Raw genomic sequence first — 12,140 nt, 5'->3', positions numbered from 1 at the left:
AACTAGGGGTCATCCAAGCGCCGCAAAAGGCCGCCATGCCCTGCACGCCCCTCTTCTCTATTCATATGCAGATGAGGGTTGAAGCCAACTTTGACCCACTGCTTGGATGACATCACCATATGCAAATCCATCTGCTGCAGGCCTTCCCCCAGGAATGCTTGCACTAGTTGTTGCATTTAGTTTGTTGTTTGGGGGTGCTTCAGTATTAGGCAGCCTCTGCCCTCCCATGTTCATCTGAAAATATGTGTTCTCCCTGCAGTTGTTGTCCCCAGATGAGAGTTCCCTTGTGCTGCCTCAGTTGAATCTCCTTTACTTGACAGAGATGTGCCTGAGCAGCGGCCCTCCCGAGCTCTATCCCAAATCATACTTATTTTGCATAGGAGATACCATGGTCATGAAGATTGTTTTCCCAGGGTGAGGTTCATTCATTGCATTCTGGGTATGCTGACCCCTGTGATTTCCCCAAATGTGGGAAACTGGACTGCATTATTTGTGGTAGTGAGGGATTGTGTTTGTGCTTTCCTCTGGTCAGCTCTGGTAAAAGTCAGATTTCTTTGTCTCAGATCTTCCTCTAGCCTTGTTCTTCTTTCAAGAGTTCCCTTGTGCTGCCTCAGTTTGATTTCCTTCACTTGACAGGGGGGTGCCCGAGCAGCGACCCTCCCCAGCTCTAGCCCAGCTCCTACTTACCTGCCAGGTGAGATACTATGATCATGAAGGTGCTTCTCCCAGGGCAAGGCTCACCCATTGCACTCTGGGTGTGCTACTCCTGCGGTTTCCCCAAATGTTGGACACTTGACTGCATAATTTGTGTTTCACCTGGTCGGCTCTCGTATAATTCAGATCTCTTTGTCTCAGGTCACTCTCCAGCCTAATTTGCAGTCTGTTTCCACTTCTCTTTTCTTGAGTTGCTCCCTTCTATGCCCTTGCGCACTATCCTGACTTCTCCCGTCTGCTTACTTTGTGCCTTCCAACGCACAATGCAAACTACAGGTAGTGCTGCAGGGCCCACACCCTTTTACTTGCCTTACAGAGCAGCTCTGGAGCTGTTACAGTGCCCAGCTGCTGCAAGAAATCAGCTTGAATGCTTCAGGGGCTGGGGCATAGCCATCATGAGCCCCACACCGAAGGAGGGTGGAGGTGTTTAATGCGAACTAGGGGTCATCCAAGCACCGCAAAAGGCCGCCATGCCCTGCATGCCAATTTTCTCTTTTCATATGCAGACGAGGGTTGAAGCCAACTTTGACCCACTGCTTGGATGACATCACCATATGCAAATCCATCTGCTGCAGGCCTTCCCCCAGGAATGCTTGCACTAGTTGTTGCATTTGGTTTGTTGTTTGGGGGTGCTTCAGTATTAGGCAGCCTTCTGCCCTCCCATGTTCATCTGAAAATATGTGTACCTCCTGCAGTTGTTGTCCCCAGATGAGAGTTCCCTTGTGCTGCCTCAGTTGAATCTCCTTTACTTGACAGAGATGTGCCTGAGCAGCGGCCCTCCCCAGCCCTATCCCAAATCATACTTATTTTGCATAGGAGATACCATGGTCATGAAGATTGTTCTCCCAGGGTGAGGTTCATTCATTGCATTCTGGGTATGCTGACCCCTGTTATTTCCCCAAATGTTGTAAACTTGACAGCATTATTTGTGGTAGTGGGGGACTGTGTTTGTGCTTTCCTCTGGTCAGCTCTGGTAAAAGTCAGATTTCTTTGTCTCAGATCTTCCTCTAGCCTTGTTCTTCTTTCGAGAGTTCCCTTGTGCTGCCTCAGTTGGATCTCCTTCACTTGACAGGGGGGTGCCCGAGCAGCGACCCTCCCCAGCTCTAGCCCAACTCCTTCTTACCTGCTAGGTAAGATACTATGATCATGAATGTGCTTCTCCCAGGGCAAGGCTCACCAATTGCACTCTGGGTGTGCTGCTCCTGCGATTCCCCCAAATGTGGGAAACTTGACTGCATAATTTGTGTTTCCCCTGGTCGGCTCTCGTATAATTCAGATCTCTTTGTCTCATGTCTCTCTCCAGCCTAGTTTGCTGTCTGTTTACACTTCTTTTTTCTTGAGCCGCTCCCTTCTATGCCCTTGCGCACTATCCTGACTTCTCTCGTCTGCTTAATTTGTGCCTTCCAGCGCACAATGCGAAATACAGGTAGTGCTGCAGGGCCCAAGCCCTTTTACTTGCCTTACAGAGCAGCTCTGGAGCTGTTACAGTGCCTAGCTGCTGCAAGAAATCAGCTTGAATTCTTCAGGGGCTGGGGCATAGCCAACATGAGCCCCACACCGAAGGAGGGTGGAGGTGTTTAATGCGAACTAGGGGTCATCCAATTGCCGCAAAAGGCCGCCATGCCCTGCACGCCCAGGGGTACAAGCTGGAATTCGAGATGTCTCCCCCCCAGCCGTTTCCTAAAATATGCCTTGCTGACAACTCCCTCAGGCAGGGAGGCTGTGCTAGAGGCAATTAATAAGCGGTATTCCCAGCAGGTAATACTCAAGGTGCCCCTACTTCAATAAGGACGGGGTTACTATTCCACACGGGTTGGGGTACCGAAACCGCATGGTTCGGTGTGACCCATTTTATATTTAAAATCCTTGAACAAAAAAATTCAAGTTCAAGATGGAATCGCTCAGGGCGGTTATTCCAAGCCTGGACGAGGGGGATTACATGGTATCCTGGGACATCAAGGATGCTTACCTGCATGTCCCCATTTACCATCCTCGCCAGGAGTACCTCAGATTTGTGGTACAGGATTACCATTACCAAGTCCAGACACTGCCGTTTGGACTGTACATTGCACCGAGGGTGTTTTATTAAGGTAATGGCCGAAATGTTGATACTCCTTCAAAAAAAAGGGAGTTGTAATTATCCCGTACTTGGACAATCTCGTTATAAGGGCGAGGTCCAAGGAGCAGTTGGTAGTCGGGGTAGCACTATTTTGGAAAGTGCTACAACAGCATGGTTGGATTCTAAACAGTCCAAAGTCACAGCTGGTTCCTATGACACGTCTACTGTTCCTGGGGATGGTTCTGGACATAAACCAGAAATAGTGTTTCTCCCGGAGGAGAAAGCCAAGGAGTTGTCATCTCTAGTCAGAGACCTCCTGAAGCCAAAATAGGTAGCGGTGCATCATTGCACGCGAGTCCTGGGAAAAATGGTAGCTTCCTACGAAGCAATCCCATTAGGCAGGTTCCATACAAGAACTTTTCAGAGGGACCTGTTGGACAAGTGGTCCGGATCGCATCTTCCGATGCATAGGCTGATAACCCTGTCTCCAAGGACCAGGGTATCTCTACTGTGGTGGCTGCAGAGTGCCCATCTTCAAGAGGGCCGCAGGTTCGGCATACAGGACTAGGTCCTAGTGACCATGGATTCCAGCCTTTGAGGCTGGGAGGCAGTCACACAGGGAAGAAATTTCCAGGGACTTTGGTCAAGTCAGGTTATTTCCCTACACATAAATATTCTGGACCTGAGGGCCATTTACAATGCCCTGAGGCCGGCAAGTCCTCTGCTTCAAAACCAGCCGGTACTGATCCAATCAGACAACATCACGGCAGTCGCCCATGTAAACCAACAGGGCGGCACAAGAAGCAGGATGGCGATGGCAGAAGCCACAAGGATTCTCCGATAGGCGGAAAATCATGTGTTAGCACTGTCAGCAGTGTTCATTCCCGGAGTGGACAACTGGGAAGCAGATCTTCTCAACAGACACGACCTCCACCCGGGAGAATGGGGACTTCCTCCAGAAGTCTTCCAATAGGATTGTACACCATTGGGAAAGGCCACAGGTGGACATGATGGCGTCCCGCCTCAACAAAAAGCTATAAAAGATATTGCACCGGGTCAAGGGACCCTCAGGCGATAGCTATGGACGCTCTGGTAACACCGTGGGTGTACCAGTCGGTTTATGTGTTCTCCCCTCTGCCTCTCATACCAAAGGTACTGAGAATAATAAGAAGGCGAGGAGTAAGAACGATACTCGTGGATGGCCAAGAAGAGCTTGGTACCCAGAACTTCAAGAATTTATATCGGAGGACCCATGGCCTCTGCCACTCAGACAGGACCTGCGGCAGCAGGGGCCCTGTCTGTTCCAAGACTTACCGCGGCTGCGTTTGTCGGCATGGCGGTTGAACGCCGGATCCTGAAGGAAAAGGGCATTCCGGAGGAAGTCATTCCTACGCTTACTAAAGCCAGGAAAGAGGTTACAGCAACTCATTATCACCGCATATGGCGAAAATATGTTGCATGGTGTGAGGCCGAAAGGGCCCCAACAGAGGAATTTCAACTAGGTCGATTTCTGCATTTCCTGCAAGCAGGAGTGACTATGGGCCTTAAATTGGGTTCCATTAAGGTACAGATCTCGGCTCTGTCGATTTTCTTTCAAAAAGAACTAGCTTCAGTACCTGAAGTTCAGACATTTATAAAAGGAGTGCTGCAGAGTCGGCCCCCGTTTGTGCCTCCTGTGGCACCTTGGGATCTCAACGTGGTGTTGAGTTTCTTAAAATCACATTGGTTTAAACCACTAAAAACCGTGGATCTGAAATATCTCACGTGGAAGGTGGTTATGTTATTGGCCTTGGCTTCTGCCAGGCGAGTATCAAAGTTGGCGGCTTTGTCTTGTAAAAGCCCTTATTTGATTTTCCATATGGATAGGGCAGAATTGAGGACTCGTCCCCAGTTTCTCCCAAAGGTGGTGTCAGCGTTTCACCTGAACCAGCCTATTGTGGTGCCTAGGCTACTAGGGACTTGGAGGACTCCAAGTTGCTAGACGTTGTCAGGGCACTGAAAATATATGTTTCCAGAATGGCTAGAGTCAGAAAATCTGACTCGCTGTTTATCCTATATGCACCTAACAAGCTGGGTGCTCCTGCTTCTAAGCAGACTATTGCTCAGAGGCGTCACTAGGGTTGGTGTCACCCGGTGTGGTAACTCATGGTGTCACCCCCCCATGGAATCCTTAGTTATGTTTTTGCACTAGTTTTACTTGTAAATCATAAATCACTGAATGTAGTGGCAATAGTAGTGACATAAACTACTAACTAAATGAACATTATACAGATGGAGCCTCCATTATTATTGCTCCGTCTGTCTATTTATATATTATATCACAGTGGTCAAAGTGGGGCAGTGTCCACTCGAGGGTGTACTGTGGCACACGCCGATAAAATGGGTATAGGCAATCAGAAGGGGCATGTCCTTAAAAGGCACTGGATGAGAGAGAGGACACATGGTGGAGGAAGGACTGAGGAGGACGGGGGAGATGCTGGGTGGAAGAGGACGCAGGGTGGGAGAGGGACATACTGGAGATTGGGACGCAGGGTGGGGATTGGGACGCAGGTTGGGGATTGGGAAGCAGGGTGGGAGAGGACGCAGGGTGGGGATTGGGAAGCAGGGTGGGGATTGGGACGCATGGTGGGGATTGGGACGCATGGTGGGAGAGTATGCAAGGCGGGAGAGGACGCAGGGTGGGAGGGGAACATGCTGGGGATAGAGAGATGCTGGGTGGGAGAGGATGCAGGGCGGGAGAGGAAGCACGGTGGAAGAGGGACATGCTGGGAATTGAGAGATGCTGGGTGGGAGAGGACGCAGGGTGGGAGAGGATGCAGGGCGGGAGAGGACGCAGGGTGGAAGAGGGACATGCTGGGAATTGAGAGATGCTGGGTGGGAGAGGACGTAGGGTAGGAGAGGACACAGGGTAGGAGAGGACGCAGGGCGGGAGAGGACGCAGGGCGGGAGAGGACGCAGGAGGGGAGAGGATGCAGGGTGGGAGAGGGACATGCTGGGAATTGAGAGATGCTGGGTGGGAGAGGACGCGGGGCGGGAGAGTATGCAGGGTGGGAGAGGGACATGCTGGGAATTGAGAGATGCTGGGTTGGAGAGGACGCAGGGCAGGAGAGGATGCAGGGTGGGAGAGGATGCAGGGTGGGAGAGGGACATGCTGGGAATTGAGAGATGCTGGGTGGGAGAGGACACAGGGTGGGAGAGGATGCAGGGTGGGAGAGGACGCAGGGTGGGAGAGGGACATGCTGGGAATTGAGAGATGCTGGGTGGGAGAGGACGCAGGGCGGGAGAGGATGCAGGGTGGGAGAGGACGCAGGGTGGGAGAGGGACATGCTGGGAATTGAGAGATGCAGGGTGGGAGAGGACACAGGGTGGGAGAGGGATATGCTGGGAATTGAGAGATGCTGGGTGGGAGAGGACGCAGGGCGGGAGAGGATGCAGGGTGGGAGAGGATGCAGGGTGGGAGAGGGACATGCTGGGAATTGAGAGATGCTGGGTGGGAGAGGACACAGGGTGGGAGAGGACGCAGGGTGGGGATTGGGATGCAGGGTGGGGATTGGGACGCAGGATGGGAGAGGATGAAAGGTGGGAGAAGATGCAGGGCGGGAGAGGACGCAGGGCGGGAGATGGACATGCTGGGGATTGAGAGATGCTGGGTGGGAGAGGACGCAGGGTGGAAGAGGGACATGCTGGGACTTGAGAGATGCTGGATGGGAGAGGACGCAGGGCGGGAGAGGACGCAGGGTGGGAGAGGACGCAGGGTGGGAGAGGACGCAGGGCGGGATAGGACGCAGGGTGGGAGAGGGACATGCTGGGAATTGAGAGATGCTGGGTGGGAGAGGACGCAGGGCGGGAGAGGATGCAGGGTGAGAGAGGACGCAGGGTGGAAGAGAACGCAGGGTGGAAGAGGGACATGCTGGGAATTGAGAGATGCTGGGTGGAAGAGGACGCAGGGTGGGAGAGGGACATACTGGAGATTGGGACGCTGGGTGGGAGAGGGACATACTGGAGATTGGGACACTGGGTGGGAAAGAACGCTGGGTGGGAGAGGGACATACTGGAGATTGGGACGCAGGGTGGGGATTGGGACGCAGGGTGGGGATTGGGACGCAGGGTGGGAGAGGACGCAGGGTGAGAGGACGCAGGGTGGAAGAGGGACATGCTGGTAATTGAGAGATGCAGGGTGGTAGAGGACGCAGGGTGGGAGAGGGACATGCTGGGAATTGATAGATTCTGGGTGGGAGAGGACGCAGGGTGGGAGAGGACGCAGGGTGGGAGAGGACGCAGGGCGGGAGAGGGACATGCTGGGAATTGAGAGATGCAGGGTGGGAGAGGATGCAGGGTGAGAGGGATATGCTGGGAATTGAAAGATGCTGGGTGGGAGAGGATGCAGGGTGGGAGAGGATGCAGGGTGGGAGAGGGACATGCTGGGAATTGAGAGATGCTGGGTGGGAGAGGACACAGGGTGGGAGAGGACGCAGGGTGGGGATTGGGACGCAGGGTGGGAGAGGATGCAAGGTGGGATAGGACGCAGGGCGGAAGTAGACGCAGGGCAGGAGATGGACATGCTGGGGATTGAGAGATGCTGGGTGGGAGAGGACGCAGGGTGGAAGAGGGACATGCTGGGACTTGAGAGATGCTGGATGGGAGAGGACGCAGGGCGGGAGAGGATGCAGGGCGGGAGAGGATGCAGGGTGGGAGAGGGATATGCTGGGAATTGAAAGATGCTGGGTGGGAGAGGACGCAGGGCGGGAGAGGATGCAGGGTGGGAGAGGATGCAGGGTGGGAGAGGGACATGCTGGGAATTGAGAGATGCTGGGTGGGAGAGGACACAGGGTGGGAGAGGACGCAGGGTGGGGATTGGGACGCAAGGTGGGGATTGGGACGCAGGGTGGGAGAGGATGCAAGGTGGGATAGGACGCAGGGCGGAAGTAGACGCAGGGCAGTAGATGGACATGCTGGGGATTGAGAGATGCTGGGTGGGAGAGGACGCAGGGTGGAAGAGGGACATGCTGGGACTTGAGAGATGCTGGATGGGAGAGGACGCAGGGCGGGAGAGGACGCAGGGCGGGAGAGGACGCAGGGTGGAAGAGGGACATGCTGGGAATTGAGAGATGCTGGGTGGGAGAGGACGCAGGGCGGGAGAGGATGCAGGGTGGGAGAGGACGCAGGGTGGGAGAGGACGCAGGGTGGAAGAGGGACATGCTGGGAATTGAGAGATGCAGGGTGGGAGAGGACGCAGGGTGGGAATTGAGAGATGCTGGGTGGGAGAGGACGCAGGGTGGGAGAGGATGCAGGGTGGGAGAGGACACAGGGTGGGAATTGAGAGATGCTGGGTGGGAGAGGACGCAGGGTGGGAGAGGCTGCAGGGTGGGAGAGGACACAGGGTGGGAATTGAGAGATGCTGGGTGGGAGAGGATGCAGGGTGGAAGGGGGAGATACTGGGGATTTTCATTTAATTTTAGAGCCTACCAGCTCCAGCGGCGGCAGGTACAGGAACCAAGCTCCTGGCTCATCTTCTGTGTGCGCCCGGCGGTGCGCTCCGGCGGTGGCAGGCGGGGATGAGAGTGCCGCCAGCTGCAAAGACGAGAGCCGGGCGCACCCCACGTGGGCCCCGTGCACTCGACTCAAGTCTCCTCACATTCTCCCTCCCAGAATGGCCTGCGGTGCCGGCGTATAGAGATTGCGGCAGTACGGACCCGGCGACGCCGCACGCGGTGAACACAAGCAGGCCAGGCGGGTGTGTGAATTACTTGGTGCCTGGGAGTGAGTGTGGGTGCGGACGTGGATGGGATTGAGGTGCAGCTCTTTTTGGTGTCACCCCATTGAAGGGTGACACCTGGGTGCGCGCCGCACCCCCCGCACCCCCGTCATGACGCCACTGCTATTGCTCGTTGGATTTGTAGTACAATTCAGCTTGCACATACTGTGGCAGGCCTGCCACAGCCAAAATCTGTCAATGCCCATTCCACAAGGAAGGTGGGCTCATCTTGGGCGGCTGCCCGAGGGGTCTCGGCTTTACAACTTTGCCAAGCAGCTACTTGGTCAGGGGCAAACACGTTTGCAAAATTCTACAAATTTGATACCCTGGCTGAGGAGGACCTGGAGTTCTCTCATTCAGTGCTGCAGAGTCATCCGCACTCTCCCGCCCGTTTGGGAGCTTTGGTATAATCCCCATGGTCCTTACGGAGTTCCCAGCATCCACTAGGACGTTAGAGAAAATAAGAATTTACTCACCGGTAATTCTATTTCTCGTAGTCCGTAGTGGATGCTGGGCGCCCATCCCAAGTGCGGTTTATCTGCAATACTTGTACAGTTATTGTTAACTAAATCGGGTTATTGTTGAGCCATCTGTTGAGAGGCTCTATTGTTTCATACTGTTAACTGTGTTTCATATCACGAGTTGTACGGTGTGATTGGTGTGGCTGGTATGAGTCTTACCCGGGATTCAAAATCCTTCCTTATTGTGTACGCTCGTCCGGGCACAGTACCTAACTGAGGCTTGGAGGAGGGTCATAGTGGGAGGAGCCAGTGCACACCAGGTAGTCTAAGATCTTTCTAGAGTGCCCAGCCTCCTTCGGAGCCCGCTATTCCCCATGGTCCTTACGGAGTTCCCAGCATCCACTACGGACTACGAGAAATAGAATTACCGGTGAGTAAATTCTTATTATAGTAGTGTATACACTAGAGGTCTTTCCGAACCCCCTAATCCTAACATTGTAATTTGCTTTAGGGCGCACCTCCAATTAGTCTAGTGTTTCGTATTTTCACATTAAATACTTTCTTGCATTGGTTGGTTAAAGATTAGATCGTATATTTTTCTAGATATAGCTGTGCATAGTCTACAAGGCTACATGCTTCTCCCCTAACTAGAGATGTGCAGCGGGCATTTTTCGTGTTTCATGTTTTGGTTTTGGTTTCGGATCCACAGTTGTGTTTTGGATACGGACGCGTTTTGGCAAAACCACCCTTTTGGGTTTTGGATTCGGGTGATTTTTTTTTAAAACCTCAAACAGCTAAAATCATAGAATTTCGGGGTAATTTTGATCCTATAGTATTAAGCTCAATAACCATAATTTCTACTCCTTTCCAGTCTATTCTGAACACCTCACACCTCTCAATATTATTTTTAGTCCTAAAATTTGCACCAAGGTCCCTGGATGACTAAGCTAAGCGACCCAAGTGGGCAGCACAAACACCTGGCCCATCTAGGAGTGGCACTGCAGTGTCAGACAGGATGGCACTTAAAAAAATAGCCCCAAACAGCACATGATGCAAAGATAAATAAAAAAAGAGGCGCAAGATGAAATTGTAGTGTGTCTCTCCTGCTCAGTGTCAGTTCTCAGTAGTATCCTCATCAGTGCTCAGTATCACTGCTCATTGTCTTGTGCTGCATTGTGGTGCTCAGTATACTAGAGTACATTACTAATAGTCCAGTGCTGCATCTTGCTGCTCAGTGTCAGTTCTAGTATCCTCATCAGTGCTCAGTATCACTGCTCATTGTTTTGTGCTGCATTGTGGTGCTCAGTATACTACAGAACATTACTAATAGTCCAGTGCTGCATCTGGCTGCTCAGTGTCAGTTCTAGTAATCTCATCAGTGCTCCGTATCACTGCTCATTGTCTTGTGGTGCTCAGTATACTACAGTACATTACTAATACTCCAGTGTCTTGTGCCGCATATGGCTGCTGTAGGGTGCTGTGGTAGTGTCCTGTCACTGTGCATATGTCATCATTCCAGTCACAGTGACATACCCTCCAACTGTACCTTTTTAATAGGTACAGTACCTTTTTTTCATGGTCTGTACCTATTTTTGGCTCTCCAAACTTCCATTGAAAGTATAGGAAAAGGGGCGTGACCACGCCCCCTTTACCCATGACCACGCCCCTTTTTCTAATTTGTACCAATTTTTGTGTGTAAAATGTTGGAGGGTATGCAGTGATATCTGGTATCTATCTAGTGGTATCTAATTCCAGACATTACCACCGTCTAATTCCAGATATATTACTGGCATATAATTCCACACATTAAAAAATGGAGAACAAAAAGGTGGAGGGTAAAATAGGGAAAGATCAAGATCCACTTCCACCTAGTGCTGAAGCTGCTGCCACTAGTCAAGGCAGAGACAATTCAATGCCATCAACATTATGTAATGATTATACGATACATTATATATCATATCATTGTATGGTTGTAAAATACAACTTAAAAACTTTAATGAATAAATACATAAAGTAGCTTTTATGTAACCTTTTTAAACCTATTAGCATAGACCGAATCTCATCGTGTGTATAGGCCTTTAGTTCAACAACAGCATGGGACCAGTTAGTGTGTTTTGACCACTGCACAGCACCTGGTGTTATATAGTAAGCACCACTATGGCATAGTATACAGCATTATGGGCCTGATATGAGTGTGACCAGCGGTGATGTGGAATGCAGTAGGAGGTGCTGTTTAGTAAGCACCACTTCTATATTCACCATGCAGTATATTGTGTGAATATAGAAGTGTTGGCTGTGTTATATATTAGAGTAATTATTGCAGCTCCCAGCTAAAATTGCAACAATGTAATTTAGTGACAAGCTGCAGAGATTAACCCTTTCTGTGGCTGCTGCACAACCTCTATTCATATCGCTGAATTCAATTAGGGAGATGTTCTCACCCCGCGAGCAAGCGCAGGTATATGCCACACTTATGGTAACATTGGATTTACAGATATTTTCTTGCAGGGGTGTTTCTAAACAATTTGGCTTCAAATGCGTGCCCCCCGCCACCATTGGCATTAAAAATTGTGCCCCTCCCCCATATATATATATATATATATATATATATATAAAAAAAACTATATTTGCGTGAGCGCTCCGGACGGGATGGGGGGGGGCGTGACCTCGCAAAAATGGGTATGGTCTCCATAAAATGGGCGTAGCCTTGCAGGCAAAGACTACCTTACACCCCAGTTCTTGACCCTGCACCAACTGACCTCGGCCACCACAGGGAAAAAAGTACAGTAATTTCCACCATGTTAAGCCCCACACATTAATGCCCTTTGGAACATATTATGTCACTCACCACAATATCTGTGATACACTATGCCCTACAGTAAAGCTTCTAATTACTTTTACAAAAACTGCTCAATGCCAAGAGTTTCACGTGCTGGGTGTCATGCTCATTGCCAGGGGTTTCACTCTCTGGGTGTCATGCTCATTGCCAGGGGGAACGCAGTAGGAGGTGTTATATAGTAAGCACCACTATGGCATAGTATATAGCATTATATATATTGTGAGCACTGGTGATGTTGAGTGCAGTAGAGCTGCTGCTGGGTAATTACAATTGACTACAACCACCAATATATTCTGCTGCACTATATATATG

At 51.2% G+C, this 12,140-nt stretch overlaps 4 non-coding genes across 4 annotated transcripts; all 4 read left to right on the top strand.

The window, feature by feature from the left end:
* The first annotated feature begins 363 nt into the window (after window positions 1-363).
* LOC134986547 (U1 spliceosomal RNA) lies at window positions 364-527 on the top strand. Its single transcript, XR_010192399.1, has one exon. It is a non-coding gene; the product is annotated as a U1 spliceosomal RNA (small nuclear RNA).
* A 152-nt stretch (window positions 528-679) lies between these two features.
* Window positions 680-842, top strand: LOC134986599 (U1 spliceosomal RNA). The gene has a single exon (XR_010192450.1). It is a non-coding gene; the product is annotated as a U1 spliceosomal RNA (small nuclear RNA).
* Window positions 843-1,513: 671 nt separating this feature from the next.
* Window positions 1,514-1,677, top strand: LOC134986558 (U1 spliceosomal RNA). Its single transcript, XR_010192410.1, has one exon. It is a non-coding gene; the product is annotated as a U1 spliceosomal RNA (small nuclear RNA).
* A 152-nt stretch (window positions 1,678-1,829) lies between these two features.
* LOC134986615 (U1 spliceosomal RNA) lies at window positions 1,830-1,992 on the top strand. The gene has a single exon (XR_010192465.1). It is a non-coding gene; the product is annotated as a U1 spliceosomal RNA (small nuclear RNA).
* Window positions 1,993-12,140: the final 10,148 nt, after the last annotated feature.

The sequence above is a fragment of the Pseudophryne corroboree genome (genome assembly GCF_028390025.1).
Source record: "Pseudophryne corroboree isolate aPseCor3 chromosome 7 unlocalized genomic scaffold, aPseCor3.hap2 SUPER_7_unloc_4, whole genome shotgun sequence".
NCBI lineage: Eukaryota > Metazoa > Chordata > Amphibia > Anura > Myobatrachidae > Pseudophryne > Pseudophryne corroboree.
The sequence above is the reverse complement of the archived record's forward strand: the minus strand, read 5'-3'. Positions and strand labels throughout refer to the sequence as shown.